Source organism: Fukomys damarensis, unplaced genomic scaffold, assembly GCF_012274545.1.
Source record: "Fukomys damarensis isolate Sample0158 unplaced genomic scaffold, DMR_v1.0_HiC HiC_scaffold_2, whole genome shotgun sequence".
In the NCBI taxonomy this organism is placed as follows: Eukaryota; Metazoa; Chordata; class Mammalia; order Rodentia; family Bathyergidae; genus Fukomys; species Fukomys damarensis.
In genome coordinates this window covers 56,830,144-56,847,818 of record NW_022900914.1, presented here as the reverse complement: position 1 = coordinate 56,847,818, position 17,675 = coordinate 56,830,144, and the positions used below count along the sequence as shown (strand labels likewise).

General features: G+C 33.0%; 1 long non-coding RNA gene across 1 annotated transcript in view; it reads right to left on the bottom strand.

Annotated features, from left to right (window-relative positions):
• Nucleotides 1-14,395, bottom strand: part of LOC117285847 — a 95,540-nt gene extending 81,145 nt beyond the window's left edge. The window contains exon 1 of the long non-coding RNA XR_004516930.1: nucleotides 14,261-14,395. This is a non-coding gene — a long non-coding RNA (uncharacterized LOC117285847). The remainder of the gene's footprint in view (nucleotides 1-14,260) is intronic.
• Between the last annotated feature and the right edge of the window lie 3,280 nt (nucleotides 14,396-17,675).

Sequence of the window (17,675 nt, the reverse complement as noted above, 5' to 3'; positions counted from 1 at the left end):
ATATATGTATGATTGTTATCTGTTCCTCTTGGATTGTTCCCTTGCAAGGATGTAGTGAAGTTGTTTGACTCTTTAATCACTATTGGTTTGAAATTCAGTTCTTTTTCTGCAAATAAAAGATATCACTGTTTATATCAGGGGTATTATCACAGAAAGTATTGGTTTCTGTCCTTTGAATTTGAGTCTGGATTTCTTTTTAAATTAAATGTGTTTCTTTATATGCAGCATATTGTTGGGTTTTTTCCTTCTTGGTCCACTGTGCAAGTTTGTTTCTCTTGATTGATGAATTGAGACAATTTACATTGATGTTAAAACTGATATGTATTGATTTATCATTATCAGGTTATTTTCCTATTGTTGGTTTCCCTTTTTGCCTTCCATTTTACAGCTTGCTTTTCCTAGTGGATTCACTCTTTTGGATTCATGGAGTTGTAGTCCTTGTTATCTCTTCCTAGAATATTCTTCAGAACATTTTGGACTTCTGGTTTTCTTCAGGTGTTCTTTATCATGGAAGTATCATATTTCCCCATCAATTTTGAAAGAAAGCTTCATGTGAGGTACATCAATCTGGGTTGCAGATTATTTTCTTTTAGGGCTTTAAATACTTCACTGTAACCTCTACTTGACTTAGGATTTGTGTTGAGAAGTTGCTGTGATTCTGATGGGCTTCCCTTCATAGGTGATTTGTCTCTTTTCTCGTTTTCTTGCTTATAATATTCTGGTCTTGTGTTGAATTTCTGGAATCTTCACTATTCTATTACATGGTGTAGATTATTTTTGATCATAGGTAATTGGAGCTCTATATGCCTCACTTATTGGTATCTCCAACTCATTTTTTGTTTGTTTGTTTTTTGTTTTCCTGCTTGTGAAGTTTTCTGCCATTATTTTAATGAAAAGCCTTTTAGTATCATTTGGGCTGTCTCCTAATTTTTCATTGGTACTGACCAATCTCATATTATCCTTGTTTTCAGTATTTTGCAGCTATGGGATTGATTTTTTTGTGGTCCTTTTTAAAGAAATTTTTCTTTTCATGATCACTAACCACAATCATTTTCTTCTATATCTGATATTCTATCCTCATATTGGTTCATGAAATTGAAGATATAGTTAAAAACCTACCAACAGAGAAAACACAGGCCATGATGAATTCTCTGCTAAACTCTACAAGAAATTTAGAGAGTACTTAATAAAATTACTTCTCAAGCTCAATGAAACTAAAAGGGAAGCAATATGATCCAATTCATCCTGGAAGTAGATTTTTTTGGGGGGGTACTAGGATCAAACTCAGATCCTTGCATCTGTGAGGCAGGCAGCAGAACCACTAAGATGGATCCCTAGCCCTCATCCTCATTGCACTGATACAAAACCAGAGAAGTATCCAACCAAAAATGAGAACTATGGTCCAATCTGCCTAACAAACTTAAATGAAAACAGAATGTAGCAAATCATTAAGAAGGCTATACCTCATGTCCAAGTATAATTAATTCAAGTAATGACTGGATACTTCAACACATACAAGTCAATAAATGTAAAACTCAACATTAACAGAGAAAAGGACAAAAAACATATGATGCTCTCAATAGATGCAGAAAAGCATTTTATTAAATCCAACACACATTCATGATTAAAAAAAAAAAACTTATAGGAGATTGGAATACATGGTTTAATCTCAATCTGCTAAAAGACATCAGTGACAAACTAATGGCCAACATCATACTAAATGGAAATAAAAATGAAAGCATTTACTCTAAAATTAGGAATAAGATAAGGATATCCACTATCACCAGTTTTATTTAGTATATTTCTGAAAAAATTAGCCAAAAAAATTAGCCAAGAGAAAAAAATAAAAGAAATAAGGTTAGGAAAGGAAGAAATTAAATTATAATGATTTGAGGATAGCACAATACTCTACATAAAAAATCCCAAATATTCCACCATAAGACTTCTAGATTTAATAACCAAATTCAGTAGTATAGCTGAATACAAAGTCAACACTCCTAAATAAGTAGCATTCCTGTACACAAATAACACGTCAATAAGTTTTCTGTTTAGTTTGTATTTTGATTTTTTTTTTTTTAGAGAGAGTTTCTCATTAGAATGACAATATTGGTCTCAAACTCACAATTCTCCTACACAGATTTCTCAGGTACCTGAGATTACAGGTGTGAGTCATGTCGGCAGGTTTTCTTTTAATATAACATTTTAATCTGCTTCAGGTTAGAGATTATCTTTTCTGTGTCATTAAAAATGACTAATGTATTTTGGGGACAGTATTGGAGATTGAACCCATGGTCTTCACACTGGACTATTATCTCCAGCCATTTTTAATTTTGATATAGGGTTTTGATAATTTTCTAAGCCTGTGCTCAGTCTTTCCATCCTCCTGTCTCAGCCTCTAAAAATGCTGGTATTACTGTCATAAGCTAGAAAGACTTTCTTATTTAACAAGTAACTAACATTAGTACCAAAAAGACTTGATGTTTAATTTTCAAGTTAATGCTCTAAATATCTTGTATTCATTGAGCTATTCATCAAAATAATTCAAAGGAGTAAATACAATAATTGTCCTAGTGTCAGGGATCAAAACATCCAGTTTTAAAATATTATGTAATTGGGACAAACTTTTATGGCTGGTTGGTGACAAAGCCCTGGATTAACCACATTAACCACAACAGTTTTATGTTTCTTAGATCCTTAAGATTTTAAGAAATATTTAGCTGATATTCTGGTTTGTAGTTCATCACTATATTGATGTTGATGGCTATTGTAGAGTTTATATATGCATAAAAACATATTTTCAGTATCTTAAAGGTTCCTATATTTTACATTTTCTTACTGCTTTCCAAGATGTAGTTTTCTTTTCTTTCCTTCTTTTTTTTTTTTTTTTCTGTGTGTGTGTGTGTGTATGTGTGTTCCAGGGATCAAACTCGGCACCTTATGCTTATGAGGCAGGCAGTGAAACCACTGAACTACATCCCCAGCCCCAAGATCTACTTTTTTTTGAAGCAAAACATTTATTGGTATATTTTAGGTATACATAATGATAATATTCATCAGAGGAAATTTGTACCTGTACAAATACCCTCCTTTTGAAAGCTAAATTAAAATTCAATACAACAAATTATTCTTGCTTCTGTCAGATGAGTACAGTTCAAAAACTTTTAAAGAGAAAAGAAATAGTGTCATAGTTAATTTAGCCATCTATCAACTATAGTCACTAGTCATCCAAATATAGAGTATTCAACCTAATTTTGTTTGTTTTATGTCTTTCTCTTGATGTAAAAAGGATATTGTTCATCCCACTGGCATATCTTTCCTGTAATCTTAAATTTCTGATTTTACCTGAAATATATTGAATACACAAGGGCCATAAGTGACTCAGTATAAAGGAACAAAAGCTACTCCGTGTATTAATGTACCAAGCAATATTTCACAACAAATACTATTCTGAATATTTGCTGCCTAACCTGCTAAAACTCCCTTCTTTCAATGTATCTAAACTTATTCCTGCACAGCTCTTTATTCTTCCACAAAGAATTTTACACCCCTGCTAACTTTAGACTACTCTGTGCAAACCTGTAACTTTTTTATGAATCTTTTTGTCCTTTACTAGGAATTCAATAAAGCGTTTTTATAGTTTTTTATTAGTGTGGGCTTTAGTCATTTAACTAAACAATTAGCAATTTACTGCTGAGTGCTTATTCTTCAAATGTAAATTCTGTTTTCTTAACTAGATTTTCAAGGAAAATTATATACATAAAGCTGTTTTTGAGAACAAAAATATGTATGATGATGGAAGAAAAATATATGTATGAAAAATATACCTACAAAGAGAGTAATGTTCCTTAGATAAACTCATTGTTTTCTTCTTTACAGCTACAGTAATTCAGTCTTGAGAATTTTTTCCCATCTAACAGTTTCAAATTTAAATGTAGGTGGCGCTGCTCAACTCTAGGCATGCTGTGTAGCTCATCCTATCCTTTCCATCGTTGCCTTTGCTTACTGTTCTCCACTGTGGCCAATATTCACCACTCTCATGGGAGATACCACACTGAGTGAGGAATGATGCCACAGCCAACACCTTCGTGAGATAGTCATGTATGGGTTATTTTACAGAGACAATTCAGTTATTGGAGATATGGTAGAGAATAATGGAAATTATTCAAACTATGATAGAATGATATCTTTTGCTGGGAACTAGCATAGTAATATTTCTTATTCCCTAGGCACAGAACAAAAATGAACACTCACATTTACCTGTCCTGACATGGACAGTGATGTTGGAGCACACTTTGATTTTGTGGAATTCATGCATTTTTTTTTTTTTAGTTCAGCTCCTGTTTGTACCTAACCCAAGCTTTTTTCCAGCCCCATATGTGTAAATATAATGCAATGAGAATATCCTTTCTAGCCAGTATCTTCGTGGCATCATCAGACTGGAAAAAGGGGGCTGGTTTTAGTATATGTTGAGATGATCATTTTTGTCTCAGTTCATAATTAATACACATTTTATTACTACTTAGTGTATCATGACTATAAATAGAGTTTTTCACAGTTGGTACTCCAATGTCTGGAAGGACTGGACTTTCTGATTGGTTGGCCCACTGCAAACTCACTGTGTAATCAGCTGTACTATATATGTTAAGACCCTAGAATGCAACATATTCATACTGTAAAAATCATACCGATCAGAATTTATATACTACTTCCAAGTCAGAAGCCAAAAATATCTTCATTAAACATAGAATCAAAAGGGCTTGACCTTAGTAACTTAGAAAATGCCCCATAAACTCACACACACACACACACACACACACCCTGATATTTATAGCATTGAGTAATCTGTTCCTCTTGTGTAATTTATTTCTAATCAATAGAATACATCAATGTTGAAGGGATGTCTGTTCATGATTAGATTACAAGATATTGTAAATTCCCTTTTACTAGCAGATTATTTTCCTTTCTAGTTTTGATAAAGCACACTGCCATGTTGTGAGCTAATAAATGTATATTAATTTATCTCATTGTTTTTTGGAATTTGTAACAAGGTAATGATAACTAATACAATAGTCCATTCTCCATATAGCTTATGGAATTAAATATAGTGGTATTACTCAAAAATTTGTATCATAATGACAAAGATCAAAGTCCTTCAGGGATATCCAAAATTGTTCCATTAACATATTCCTCCTTAACAAGACCCTATTACATATACACTGTATATACTTAGGTATAATCTAAATAAAATTTTTCATGTCAGAAGTTAAAAGGCCTTAATAACACCATCTACCTTTCATTTTACTCTGAAATGTGACACATAGAAGTATTCACAATTTTCATTTTTTGAATGCATATGGCATTTTATTTATATTATGCTACTTGGTATGTAGAAAAATAAATGGCAGTAGTCAACACTCATCTTTTGCGATGCATTTCAAGAGCCCCAGTGGTTTCTGAAACCACAGATAGTACAGATCCTCACATATGCTGTTTTTCCTGGACATGTATACTTGTGGTGAACTTTCACCTTTTCACTTAAAGGAAGCACTTTATGTATTCCTACTCTTTAGCTTATCCAAACTGCCAGAATTATTGCCTTAGGGCTATTATAAAATAAAATAATTGCTAATTATTTTAGTTAAAAAATAATCTAACACTGTGATACCGAGAGCTGAGGTGATAACTGAGATGACTGCAGAAATACTAATTGGATGGTAGTGCATATAGCATGGAACCTTGGCCAAAGGGGATGGTTTTCATCCTGTTCAGGCAGCATAGGATTTCATTATACTTCTCATAATTGTGCACAACTTAAAACTTATGAATTATTAATTTCTGGAATTTTTATATAAAACAAATATTAATGGGCATAAAATATCAAATGAGTACTAATATAATTGTAAAGAGAGACTGTAGAATCCCATTGTTGCAAATAGATCAACTAGGCAAAAAATCAACAAAGAACTATCAAAATTGAACCAAACTTTTGAGGCATTAGACGTAGTGGATATCTATAGTGTTCCACCCAACAACATCAAAATTCATGTTCTTCTTACCTACACATGTGATGTTCTTCAAAAGAAACCACACATTAGCTCCTAGAATAGGTTTAAGTAAATCCAAAAGAATTAAAATTACCTCATACATATTACCAGGCCATAGTGCAATGAATTGAAAATCAATGGCAAAATAAATTACAAAATCTTCCTAAATGTGTGGAAATTAAATAATAGCTTCCTGAACAACCAATGGGTCACAAATAAAATTAAAGAAAAGGATTAGACAGTTTCTACAATTAAAGAATAATGCCAATGCACCATACTGGAAATGGAGGGAGACAATGAAAGCAGTTTTAAAAGGGGAATTTAAAGTGATAAACTAATTCCCAATACAGAAAAACAGAGCAAGCTCAAATAAAGAACCTAATGTTGAACCTCAGCTTCTAGAACAGAAGAGCAAGTCAAACCCAAAGCTTATGTGTGGGTGGAAATTATAAAGATCAGAGCAGAAATTATGCAATTGAGAATAAGAAAATTATACAAAGACTCAATCAATCTGAGTTCATTGTTTTAAATAACCCTTAGCCAACCTTATCAAAAGAGGAAAGAAAAGCCTCAAATCCAAGCAATTTGGAAAGAAAAGGGTAAAATCACAGCAGATTCTGCAGAAATCCAAATATCATCAAAACCTACTTTGAAAATTTGTATTCTGAGAAGATGGAAAACAGAAGAAATGCAAAGATTCACAGATACATATAAATTACAAAAGTTGAATCAAGGAGGTATAAAATTTCTAAATAAACCAATATCAGCTAATAAAATTGAAGATGTAATTTAGCACCTACCAACAAGGAAAAGCCCAGGCTATTATGGGTTCGCAGCAGAAGTCTATTAGAAATTTAGAGAAGACATAATTCTGGTATTTATCAAACCCTTTAATGAAATTGAAAGGGAAGTAATACTCCCAAATTCATTCCTCGAAGCAAGCATTGCCTTGATTCCAAAATCAGAGAAAGAGCCAACCAAAGACAAGAACTATAGGCCAATCTCTGTAGTGAACATAGTTGTAAAAAACCTTAACAACATGCTGGCAAACAGAACACAAAAAAATCATCAAGAAGGTTAGACACAATGACCAAGTATGATTCATTCAAGTGATGCATGGATATGTCTACATATACAAATCAATAAACTTAATACACCATATTAAAAGAGCCAAGGACAATAACCATAGGATCATCTCAACGAATGCAGAAAAAGCATTTGACAAATTCCAACTCTCATTTATTATAAAAAACATAAAGAAAAATGGAATATTCTTTATCTCAATCTCATGAAAGCTATCTATGACAAAACAACAACCAAAAATCGTATTAAATGGGGAAAAAATGAAAACTTTCTAATATCAGGAACAAGATAAGTTTGCCCTCTATCAATACTCTTGTGCAATACAGTCCTGGAAAAATTAGGCAAGAGAAAATAATAAAAGAAATAAGGACAGGAAAGGAAGAAGTTAAATAATCATGATTTGAGGATGGCATGACACTCTACATAGAAAAATCCCAAAAGCCACCATCAAACTTTTAGATTTCATAATTACATTATATCCAAATGTAATTGGATATAAAGTCAACACTCCAAAACAAGTAGCATTCCTGCACACAAGTAACAAACACACTGTGAGAGAAATTATGGAAACAACATGTTTCATAATAGCATCCAAAGAAAATGAAATATCTAGGAATCGACCTAAAAATAGAAGTAAAGACCTTTATGTGGAGCACTATAGTACTCTGAAAAAGGAGATCATAGAGGATATCAGAAAATTTAAAAAAATATCCCCTGTTCTTTCACAGGAAGATCCAAAATAGTGAAAATTGCTATACTTCCAAAGCTGTTATGCAGATATAATGCAACCTCTATCAAATACCATTAGATCTCACAGAATTAGAAAAAAAAATCTTAAAATTCCTTTGGAACCATAAGTCCTAGAATAGCAAAATTAATTCTGGCAAGGCAGATGTCACAACATTACCTGACTTGAAATTATACCAGAAAGCCAGAAATCTACTATGATAAAAAGAAAACAAAACAAAACAAACAAAAAAAAGCAAAATAATTGAAGTTATCCTTTGCATATTGTCAGACCATAGTGCAATGAAATTATAGAACAATAGCAAAAGAAACCACAAAAACTCACAATCACCCTCTGCACAACCAAAGGATCACTGAGGAATTAAAGAAGAAATTAGTCAGTTTCTTCAATTAAATGATAATGGCAATTCAACATACCAGAATTTGTGGGACACAATGAAAGCAGACCTACAAGGGAAATTCATAGCAGTAATTGGCAATATTAGAAAAGCAGTGAGCCTGAATAAATAACCTAATGCCGAACCTGAAGCTCCTATAATAAGAAAAGCAAGACAAACTCAAAGCTCATATAAGGGAAGAAATCATAAAAAAGAGAGCAGAAATCAGTGCAACAGAGACTAAGAAACTATAAATCAAGGAACTGGTGTTTTGAAAGAATGAATAAAACTGACAAACCTTTAGCCAACTTTATCAAAAAAGGAAGAAAAAGGCTCAAATTCATCCAATTAGGAATGAAAATGGTGACATTACAGCAGATCCAGCAGAAATCCAGAGGATCATCCATACCTACTTTGAGAACGTGTACTCCAATAAGTTGGAAGACAGAGAAGAAATGGACAGATTTCTATACACTAAACCTTCTGGAAAATAGGTTAGGCAGAACTGTTGAAGACACTGTCAAAGAAAAAGAATTTGTGAACAAAACATCAGTCACACAAGAACTAGCGCAAAGTACCAACAACTGGGATCTCATTAAAAAACTTTTGCACAGCAAGAGAAACCACCACCTGCATGAAGAGACAATCTCCAACATGGGATTTTTTTTTTTTTTTTGCCAGCAGTTCCCCAGAAAAAGATCTACTATCTAGAATACACAAAGATCTTGTAAAAGTCAGATCTCCCAAATTTAAAGACCCAATCCAAAAATGGACATATGAAATGAATAGATATTTGTCAGACAAAGTAAGGATGGGGAATAAACATATGAAAATATATTTCACATCACTGGGTATTCAAGAAATACAGATGAAAAAAATGTTGAGATTACATCCAATTCCAGAAAGAATGGCTGCTATCAAGGAATCAACCACTTAGAAGTATTGGTGGGGATGTGGGAAAAAAGGACCCCTTTTTCATTTTTGGTGGGAGTATAGACTGGTGTAACCAGGAGATCAGTGTGAAGATTCCTCAAAAATCTAGGATTAAGGGCTAGGGATTTAGCTCAGTGGTTCTGTCACATGACTCTCAAACACAAGGTCCCTAGTTCAATATCCAGTACAAAACAAAACAAAACAAAACAAATCTAGCATTAGAACTTCTATATTAGCCAGCTATTCTTTTTCTGAGTATATTCACAAAAGAATTCAAAGCATAATATCACAGCCATATGTGCAGACTTATGTTTGTAATAGTTAAATCTTGTAAACAGTCCCAATGCCCATCAACTGGTGATTAGGTAAAGATGTGCTCTTTTAGATAAAATGGAGTACTACTCAGTAATACAGATAAATTAGAGATATTTATAACTAAATGGATGCTCTTGGAGGCCATGCTTTTAAGTGAAATAAATAGGATGCACATGTATAAATACCAAATTGTTTCTCTGATGTGAGAAACTGAAAGTGTGAATGAGGACCCAAATGCATAATAGATATCATGAAATAGGAAGACATTTTTCAAAGGGAAGGGGAACTAGTGAGGGAGTTGGGGGAAAAGAAAGAAGGAAAAGAAAAAAAAATTGAAAAAATCAAATGGAAACAAAACATATGTAAATATGAAGGGGTGGAGGGGTTGAAGGGAGATCAGGGGAATGGGGAAAAAATAAGAACCAAGATATATCAGGTACAGGTACAAATTTGCAGCGATGAATGCAATCATAATGTACACCTAAAATGTACTGATAAACTCAATACAAAATAAAAGCATTCTGAAGGACAACCACAAAATTGTCTTAAGATCTTGGTACAACCTTGGAATCAGGATCATAACATAATAACTCACCACATTATCACCAGTTAAGCCCCTTGGTCAAGCAAAGCTAAGCTGATCAGACTCTGACAACAGCACATTAGATCTCAGAAAGATAATATCATTCTGTTTGACTTAAGTGAGTTTTACTACTGGGCTGGATGATTTTAGAGTAGGCCTTACAGGGTGAGAAACTCCTAGAAACTGGGCCAATTTTATGACAATAACATTGAGTTGGTCTTCAAAGCAGTCTTAGCAAGCAAGCTATTATTCTTGATAATTAGCCTATTAACTTGGTTCATATCTTACCTTCTGTTAATAAGTATGTCCTGGAGCAAGTAGATAACTTATTCTTGCTTTTTATCTGTATTATTTAACACTAGGACAGGACAATATGCCTAGTTCCAGAATCATTAATCCCGATAATAAGAAGTATATGAGCTTAATTTCACAGGCTTGTGAATCTGTTCTTTGTTTACTCAGTTGTGTACCTTGTAACCTAGGAATCTTAAGGTTTTTCTGAGCTATTCTTATTTCCTTTAAAATTTAGTCAAAATCTAACAGATTTTCAAATTTTTTCCTACTGAGTTTTCTGATTGAATAGTGTAGCTTACACTTAGAAAATTCCAACAAGATATTTGCAGATGGAAATAAATTTCTTATTGTTTATATATCCTGGCCTTGAAATAAATTAGTCACTGCTATTTTCAAAGTCATTATCTGAGCCTAGAATCGAAGAGTAGCTGGAAGACACTGTGGCGTGTTTTGTGCCTGGTGATATTGGGTGGTAGCATTGACTTGTAGCTTTTGTTTGTTTTGTTTTTTCATAGGAGAAGACAGAGGACTTTTGTGTTTTAGAATCTTGTGGAATCAGGTATCATATATCCAATATGATGGACCTCTCTAGCTTTCTTTTGTTCATTTTATGAAAAACATAAAATCTCATAACAAAATAGCAAATAACAGTAGTTAATATACTGTGTATTATCTTCAAAGTAGTAACTCAGAGTACAAAAAGAGGGACAAAAAATATTTGCTCCTACAAAGAAACAAACAAATATTAGCACAAAACTTTATTTTCAATGAACTATGGAAAACTCGTAGTAAAAATGGAACAAATTAGCATATATAAAGGTGCCATATGAGTTACCAAAGAGTATCAGTAAGCTTTCAGTCAGTACACAGTAGAGGAAGTTTGCTTGAAAGAGGAGAATGTAGCCATGATCACAAGGATTTCAGGCTGAGAAATGGAATTATTCTAATAAATACCAATGGGATATGGTTTCTTCACCCTCTCTCTCTGAATATTATTTTCTTCTCACAAGGCCAATATTTGTTATTTAGAACCCATTTGCTTCCATCTTCAGGATTCCAAGACACTTTGTATGATTCACATAGTCATTCTGAAAGTACATTTTTGGTCCCTGATTCAGTGGGGTTGCATGTTACTTATTTAGAGAGAACAAACTGTGTTTAGATACTAAGATTCAATAAATCCTTCTTAACAGCTTCATCAAATGTGATGAAGAAATGAGAATGAATTTCTGTAATTGAGCTAGGATTATTCTTCACTTTTTCAGCTATCTTACTGCATTAATTGCTTAGCACATGTGATAAAGGATATGCAAAGGAGAATTAGATGAGTGGTGAAAATGCATTGCTTTGAAATGTATCAGTGGAATAAACCTGCAAATGTTAGGAGGCATCATTAATTGTGATCTTATTATTTTTTTGATTTTATTAATTTAAATCTTATCCTGTGTAAAACAAATGATTTTATCATCGATGCACATAAAATTATTTCATAGGACAGTATTTCAAGCATATTTATGTATTTATGTGCACATATACAGGTATAAGAATTTCAATGATTTTTTTCTACTTTAGTTTCAAGCATGAGAAGCGTGGACGTTGATCACACAACACAAGCTTTTTGGGAGTTTTTGTAAGAACAAAAGAGAAAGTATATAGTTTCAGGTATGTCCTTCTTTTGAGTATTTAAACACTTTCTCTATTCACGATTCTTTAACATGTTGATCTTTGTGACAGTCTTCATTGAAGAGATAGCAGAATGTGTAAAACAAGAAAAAATAGCATCTACAATGTGAGTTATATTCAACAAGAAAGTGATCAATCCATATGGTTTGAAAAATAGTCTCAAAATATCGTTGAAAATGCATGCAAAAGAAATAGACAAGTCAAATTTTGAAATTTTATGAAAATGATTTTTGGCCATGATTTGTGTCGTTCGTTAAGATAGCATGGATCTTTCATATTGTCAGCTTAGTGTCTCTGAATACACATTGCATCACATGAAAGCTGAACTAACACAGCAAATTACCTGATGGAGTATCGTTTTATCTTTGAGGAAAAATTTTATATGATCAAACACAAAATACTATCAGTATTTCTGACATCCGTACAATCAAAATGAAATAAAAGGTTTCTCCCTTATCTGTGATTTCATTGCCCATGGTTTCAGAATGAGAAACAAGATACAAGGGCAAATAAAGTCATCAAATAATTGAATTAACCCCATACACAAATTATTTTTCAACTTCTCCATTATGGAAGAGCTAAGGATTAAACTAGAGAAATATGAAACTTTCTTTAAATTTAATAACAGGATTGAAATCTCAGTAGAGCATTTTAATTTATGAGATTGCAAGAAGATTGTGAAGAGATTGGGAAACGAAACAGAGGAATAATTGAATCCAGCTTTCTAGCTTCCACTAGTACCTCTGTGGGATTCATGACAAAATATATGAATTAATCAACTTCAATTACTAGTCAATGGTTAACTGAAATTTTAAACTAAGAGTTTGAATTCTAAGCCATATACACTGAGCAAATAATATGTGTGGATAGGAAAATAAGAAAAATCTTAGGTTTCCCTTTCTCATGTCTCACTCTTATACCACTAGATTTCCAAAACTGACAGTGTGGGAGAAAAAAATATTTCCCTGATGACTTTAGCAATGGTAAGAAAAACAAGCAAATAAAAAACATAGAGAATTAAAAATGAGAAAAAAATCAAGAATTGAAAAATAGTCCTTCCCTCAAATGAGGGAGTAGACCACCTGGAAGAAAGTAAGTTCAAAGACACTGTGTCCTCAGGGGGTTCCAATTGTAACCTTTTAGCTATACAGTGACCAAAACCCACCCTTTGTGAAGGGGGTTATTATAATATCCTTAGAATTGAAAATCAGTTTAACTCAGGGAAGAACCAATGAGCTCCCCTTCACTAATGGAAAATAACAGATTAATTTTGCTGGTTATTTAATTCTTTTGAAGATTGAAATATGAATTTGGAAATTATTATGTTTGTTATACAATTGTTTACAGAGAAAGAAAGTACTTCTTTTATAAGATTTTCTAATTTTCTTTGTTCAAGATTATTAACTGTTCTTTTATTTCAAAGGAAACACCGTGTAAAATCATGTCCTGAATATACCTAGGCTTATGGAAAAGAAATACTAAGGGAAATGTGAATCATCTCTCCTTTTTGTTTAGCTGGCACTCTTAGGATAAAACTGGTATGAAAATTTTAATGAAAGTATCATTCACTTGTGCTTTGCATTTCCGTAAAATATACCCTCAAAACTTACTGTTTCAAATGAGTTTCTTGAACAGAAAAGATACAATTTTCTTTAAGTGGCCAGTGAAAGAAGCATCAATTGAGTAACATTTCATTAGGCAAATACAACACTAGTGCTTTATTATGAATGATTAATAAATCAAAACCTAGTTCCTGGAAACAAAACTTGAAACACCTCCAGAGAGTGTCATGGAAAGCTAGCTGCTGGAAAATCAGTTCCTACTCAGAAAGTCAGAACCTGGGGTCTTAAAACAAGATTTAAATATAGTGCATGCAAAGGCAGTGTTCCAGATGGAGTCTAAAGTCTGTAAATATGTAAATTTGCTAATTTGATCAATGAAAACAGAACTAGTAACTTCTGTTAGGAGATTGAAATACTGAATTAAACTGTCAACACGCAAATATACCAATTAGAGTCTCAGGAACAGTAATAGACACGAGCTTTATGGGGGAGTTGAAGAAGTAGGAAAGAAGAATTTTATTTACTGATTTTTTTTTTTTTTGGTCTGAGTCCTCTTATGGAGTCCCTTTACTCTTCATAATTAGTGAAGCCTGTAGTTCTTAAAGATTTGTAACAGATTAAAGAGTCATATATGCTTACCTTCCTTCTCAGGAGAACTTCCCAAATAATTTAGGAATCACCCAAAAGCTTTCTGTTTTCTGTATCCTTTGAGAATCAGGTATGATCTTTACAAAAGTATGAACATAGGACAAGAGATAAAAGAGGCTCACTGGCTTTCTGTTCCCCCAGACTAGTTCATGATCATCTATTCCCCATGTGGAGTGTCATAAGAACCACTGCTGCTGTATCAATCTCCATGGCAATGCTAAGAGAATATGAATCACTAAGGTAACCAGAAGCCTGACAAATATAGTATTTCTAGGTTAACTCCCCATTAAACAGAAAAGATTTCAAAGAAGAATAATTTCTACAGACTGTAAGGTGATTAGGGTGATTAACACAACACTTCACAACTTTATTTTTAACAGGTATTTTTCTTTTCTGCCTTAAAATATCCCTGCTTCTTTTACTACCCTGACACAAGGAACTTGAAATTCTCCATGAGAGATTTATTTGCTGCATCGTATAGTTGGAGTCCCAGTAAATCTGTATAAATCATCACATTCCTTGTACTTGTTAACACTAGTTGTATTGTTAGATAATTTGTCAATAACAAATTAATGTAGTAAAATGAACTGAATCAAATCAACAAAATTGAAATTTTAAAACTGAGGCCCCACCATAGTAGTTTTAAAGATAGATACTTGATAGCCAGGCACATTAATGCTGTGGTCCAGAGTATGGAGACTTCCCAGGAAAAGTTCACTTGGAAGACACCACAGACATGGCATTCTAAGGCCTGAAGTAGATGGGACTGGTCAAGTGAGAAACTGGATTTTTACATGGATGGTTAAAGGAAAGAATAAATAAGACCACCGTATGATAAAAAGAGAGAGTTACCTACCACATGGATTTATTAATTGGCTTATATTATCATATAATCATATCTTAAAGTGAGTCTACAGCATAAAAATATTTCTTTTGGCAACATAAAAATCTCCACTTATTTGGGCCCCTAAGATTGATTGAGAGAACGCTATTTTGATTCATTTGGTTTCTAAAATAAAATGAATTACATAATATCTGGATTAAGACATTTTCTGTGCTTCCATTTTCTTTCAAGGAAAAACAAACAGAAGGTAAGATTTGAACCCATTCTTAATTACTGGTGAAGGATTTTGATGGATAGTGGTAGTTTCAATAAAGAGCAGATAAAGGTTAAAAGAAATTTGAAAAAGGTTAATTTATATTAGTATATTTAGTACAACTTATGTCATACAATACATATTTCCATTTTAAAATTTAAGTGTATTAAGGATAATCATCTGAGTGTACATCCATAATTCCAAATCATGAAGCTTTAAAGCCTAAATATAACATAAGACACAAAAATATGTTCTGCTTCAGAAATTTAAAATCTAGAAACTGGAGTATATCATGCTGTCTGAACATATGTGGAAATACAAGGAAGAAAAGTGTTTATCTAAGCATTGCTTTGTATCAGCTTCTATTCTGGGTGACGCTCAGATATTTCCAGCAGTTCTCCCCATACCCTATTAATATTTGTAATGGCTGACATTGAATATGCCTGTAACTTACTGAGAGGATTCTGGTTTTGTTTCTCTGAAGCCAAGTTACTTTTAATTGGGGAAAAATATTGTCCTGTGAATGAATAGACTGGGACTTCAGCGAGTTTGGCTGTGAGACTATTAAATGACCAACTTAAACTGGATGCATTTGCTTTTGTGTAGGGAGAAAAGTTAGATTTTAATGAATACTCCAAATATTCATCAGCACTTCTTTTTATAATTATAGTCTGACATACTTACTTTAAATGAATACATTAGTAGCTCCCAGGCTTTCCCATGTAAACTAGAATCTTAGTGATCATGTGTGGGTCAAGTATAAAGATGCCACTATCCAAATGTCAAGTCCATTTCAACTCTATCAGGCTGTAGGAATGTGGAATATACAAATGGTAACTTTAAAAGCAATCACAGTGGCAAGGAATTAGCCCCATAGTTATATATTGTTCTATAAGATGAATTCTACTAGGAATCATGAAAAAATCCAGAACTGTGCTTTAGTATTTATTGTGCCATTGAGGTGACTCAGTTTCAAACTCTTTGTAAACATTTCAGATTATGTCACTGAAGTAGAGCTCTAGTGCATCCTGTCAAGTGCAGTACACTGAATATCTGATTTTACACTCATTTGCTTGGATTATAAAAACATAAATTTACCAAAAAAACCTTACTTTTACAGATTAAAATAATTATTTACTTAGGTTCTTTGAAATTTCACTGTGTATTTTCAATCCTACTGACCCTGAGAAAAAAGTTAGTAAAACACCATTGGTTACCACAAGGGACAAAAATCCTTACTAAATCATTAAGCATCTATATGTGTATGTATGTGTGTGTGTGTGTGCAATACATAATTAATGTTATAAAATTCATATAAAATTACTGAAATCATTTTCTAATTGCTAAAGCACTAATAAATATTCTGTATTAATAGCAATCTACAATAATTGTCACCACACAATATGGCTACTCACTGACCTCATATTGCTGTACAATACTTGGTGTGCTGCCAACATGTTTGAACTTTAAATTAAACTTAAATTCATGTAGCCATATATGTTTAGTAGCTACTGCAATGAAGAGCACAGGGAATGAACAATGCCTTGAGACAGCAGAGCAGATTTGATTTGTGCCCTGATGCACAAGTTGACATTTCCCAGGCACACCGTGATTTGTCAGGATTCTGTCATTTCTGTTGTTGTTTATTTATTTTTAAGGAAAAGTCACTAATTACAATATGAGCAAATATTTGTTACATTTTGTCAAAGCAGTGATTTTGTTCTTACAAGTATCCTATGAAATAGGTACTAAAATGGTGTAGTATAACGTGGAGAAACCTGAACCACAGAGTCCTGAACTCAAAACACAAAGGAAGGCAGAGCAAGAATTTAAACAGGGGGAGTCTGAGTCTAAATCCCCCATCTGCACCTCGGCACCCTGGTGCTGTGCCACACAAGGTCCTTATCTCATGGGCTTGACTCGAAGCATCTACACTACTCACCACTGCGAATTGGGAAATTATGTCAATCAACTCAAGAAATAAGTATGTTTTATGTATCCCAATTTTTGAAGCAAGGAGAAACTCCCATCAACTTAATGTTCAAAAATAGAAGTGTGATACACTGCAGTGGCACTTCAGTTTTTTACTTATTAGCAGCTTTTTCAAAACAATCAGGCAAAACGCAATTATGGTATTAGGTGTCAGGAAGGAGGAAGAAAAGGGAGAGGGAAAGAATAAGATCGCAACTGGGAAGGGCCATAGGACGAATTCTGTGGAGCTGGCAATATCTATTTTACGATAACCATTTGTAATGTGCGTTATGCTTTGTGCGATTTATTTTTAAAGATCTGAAAAATAGAATTTAAAA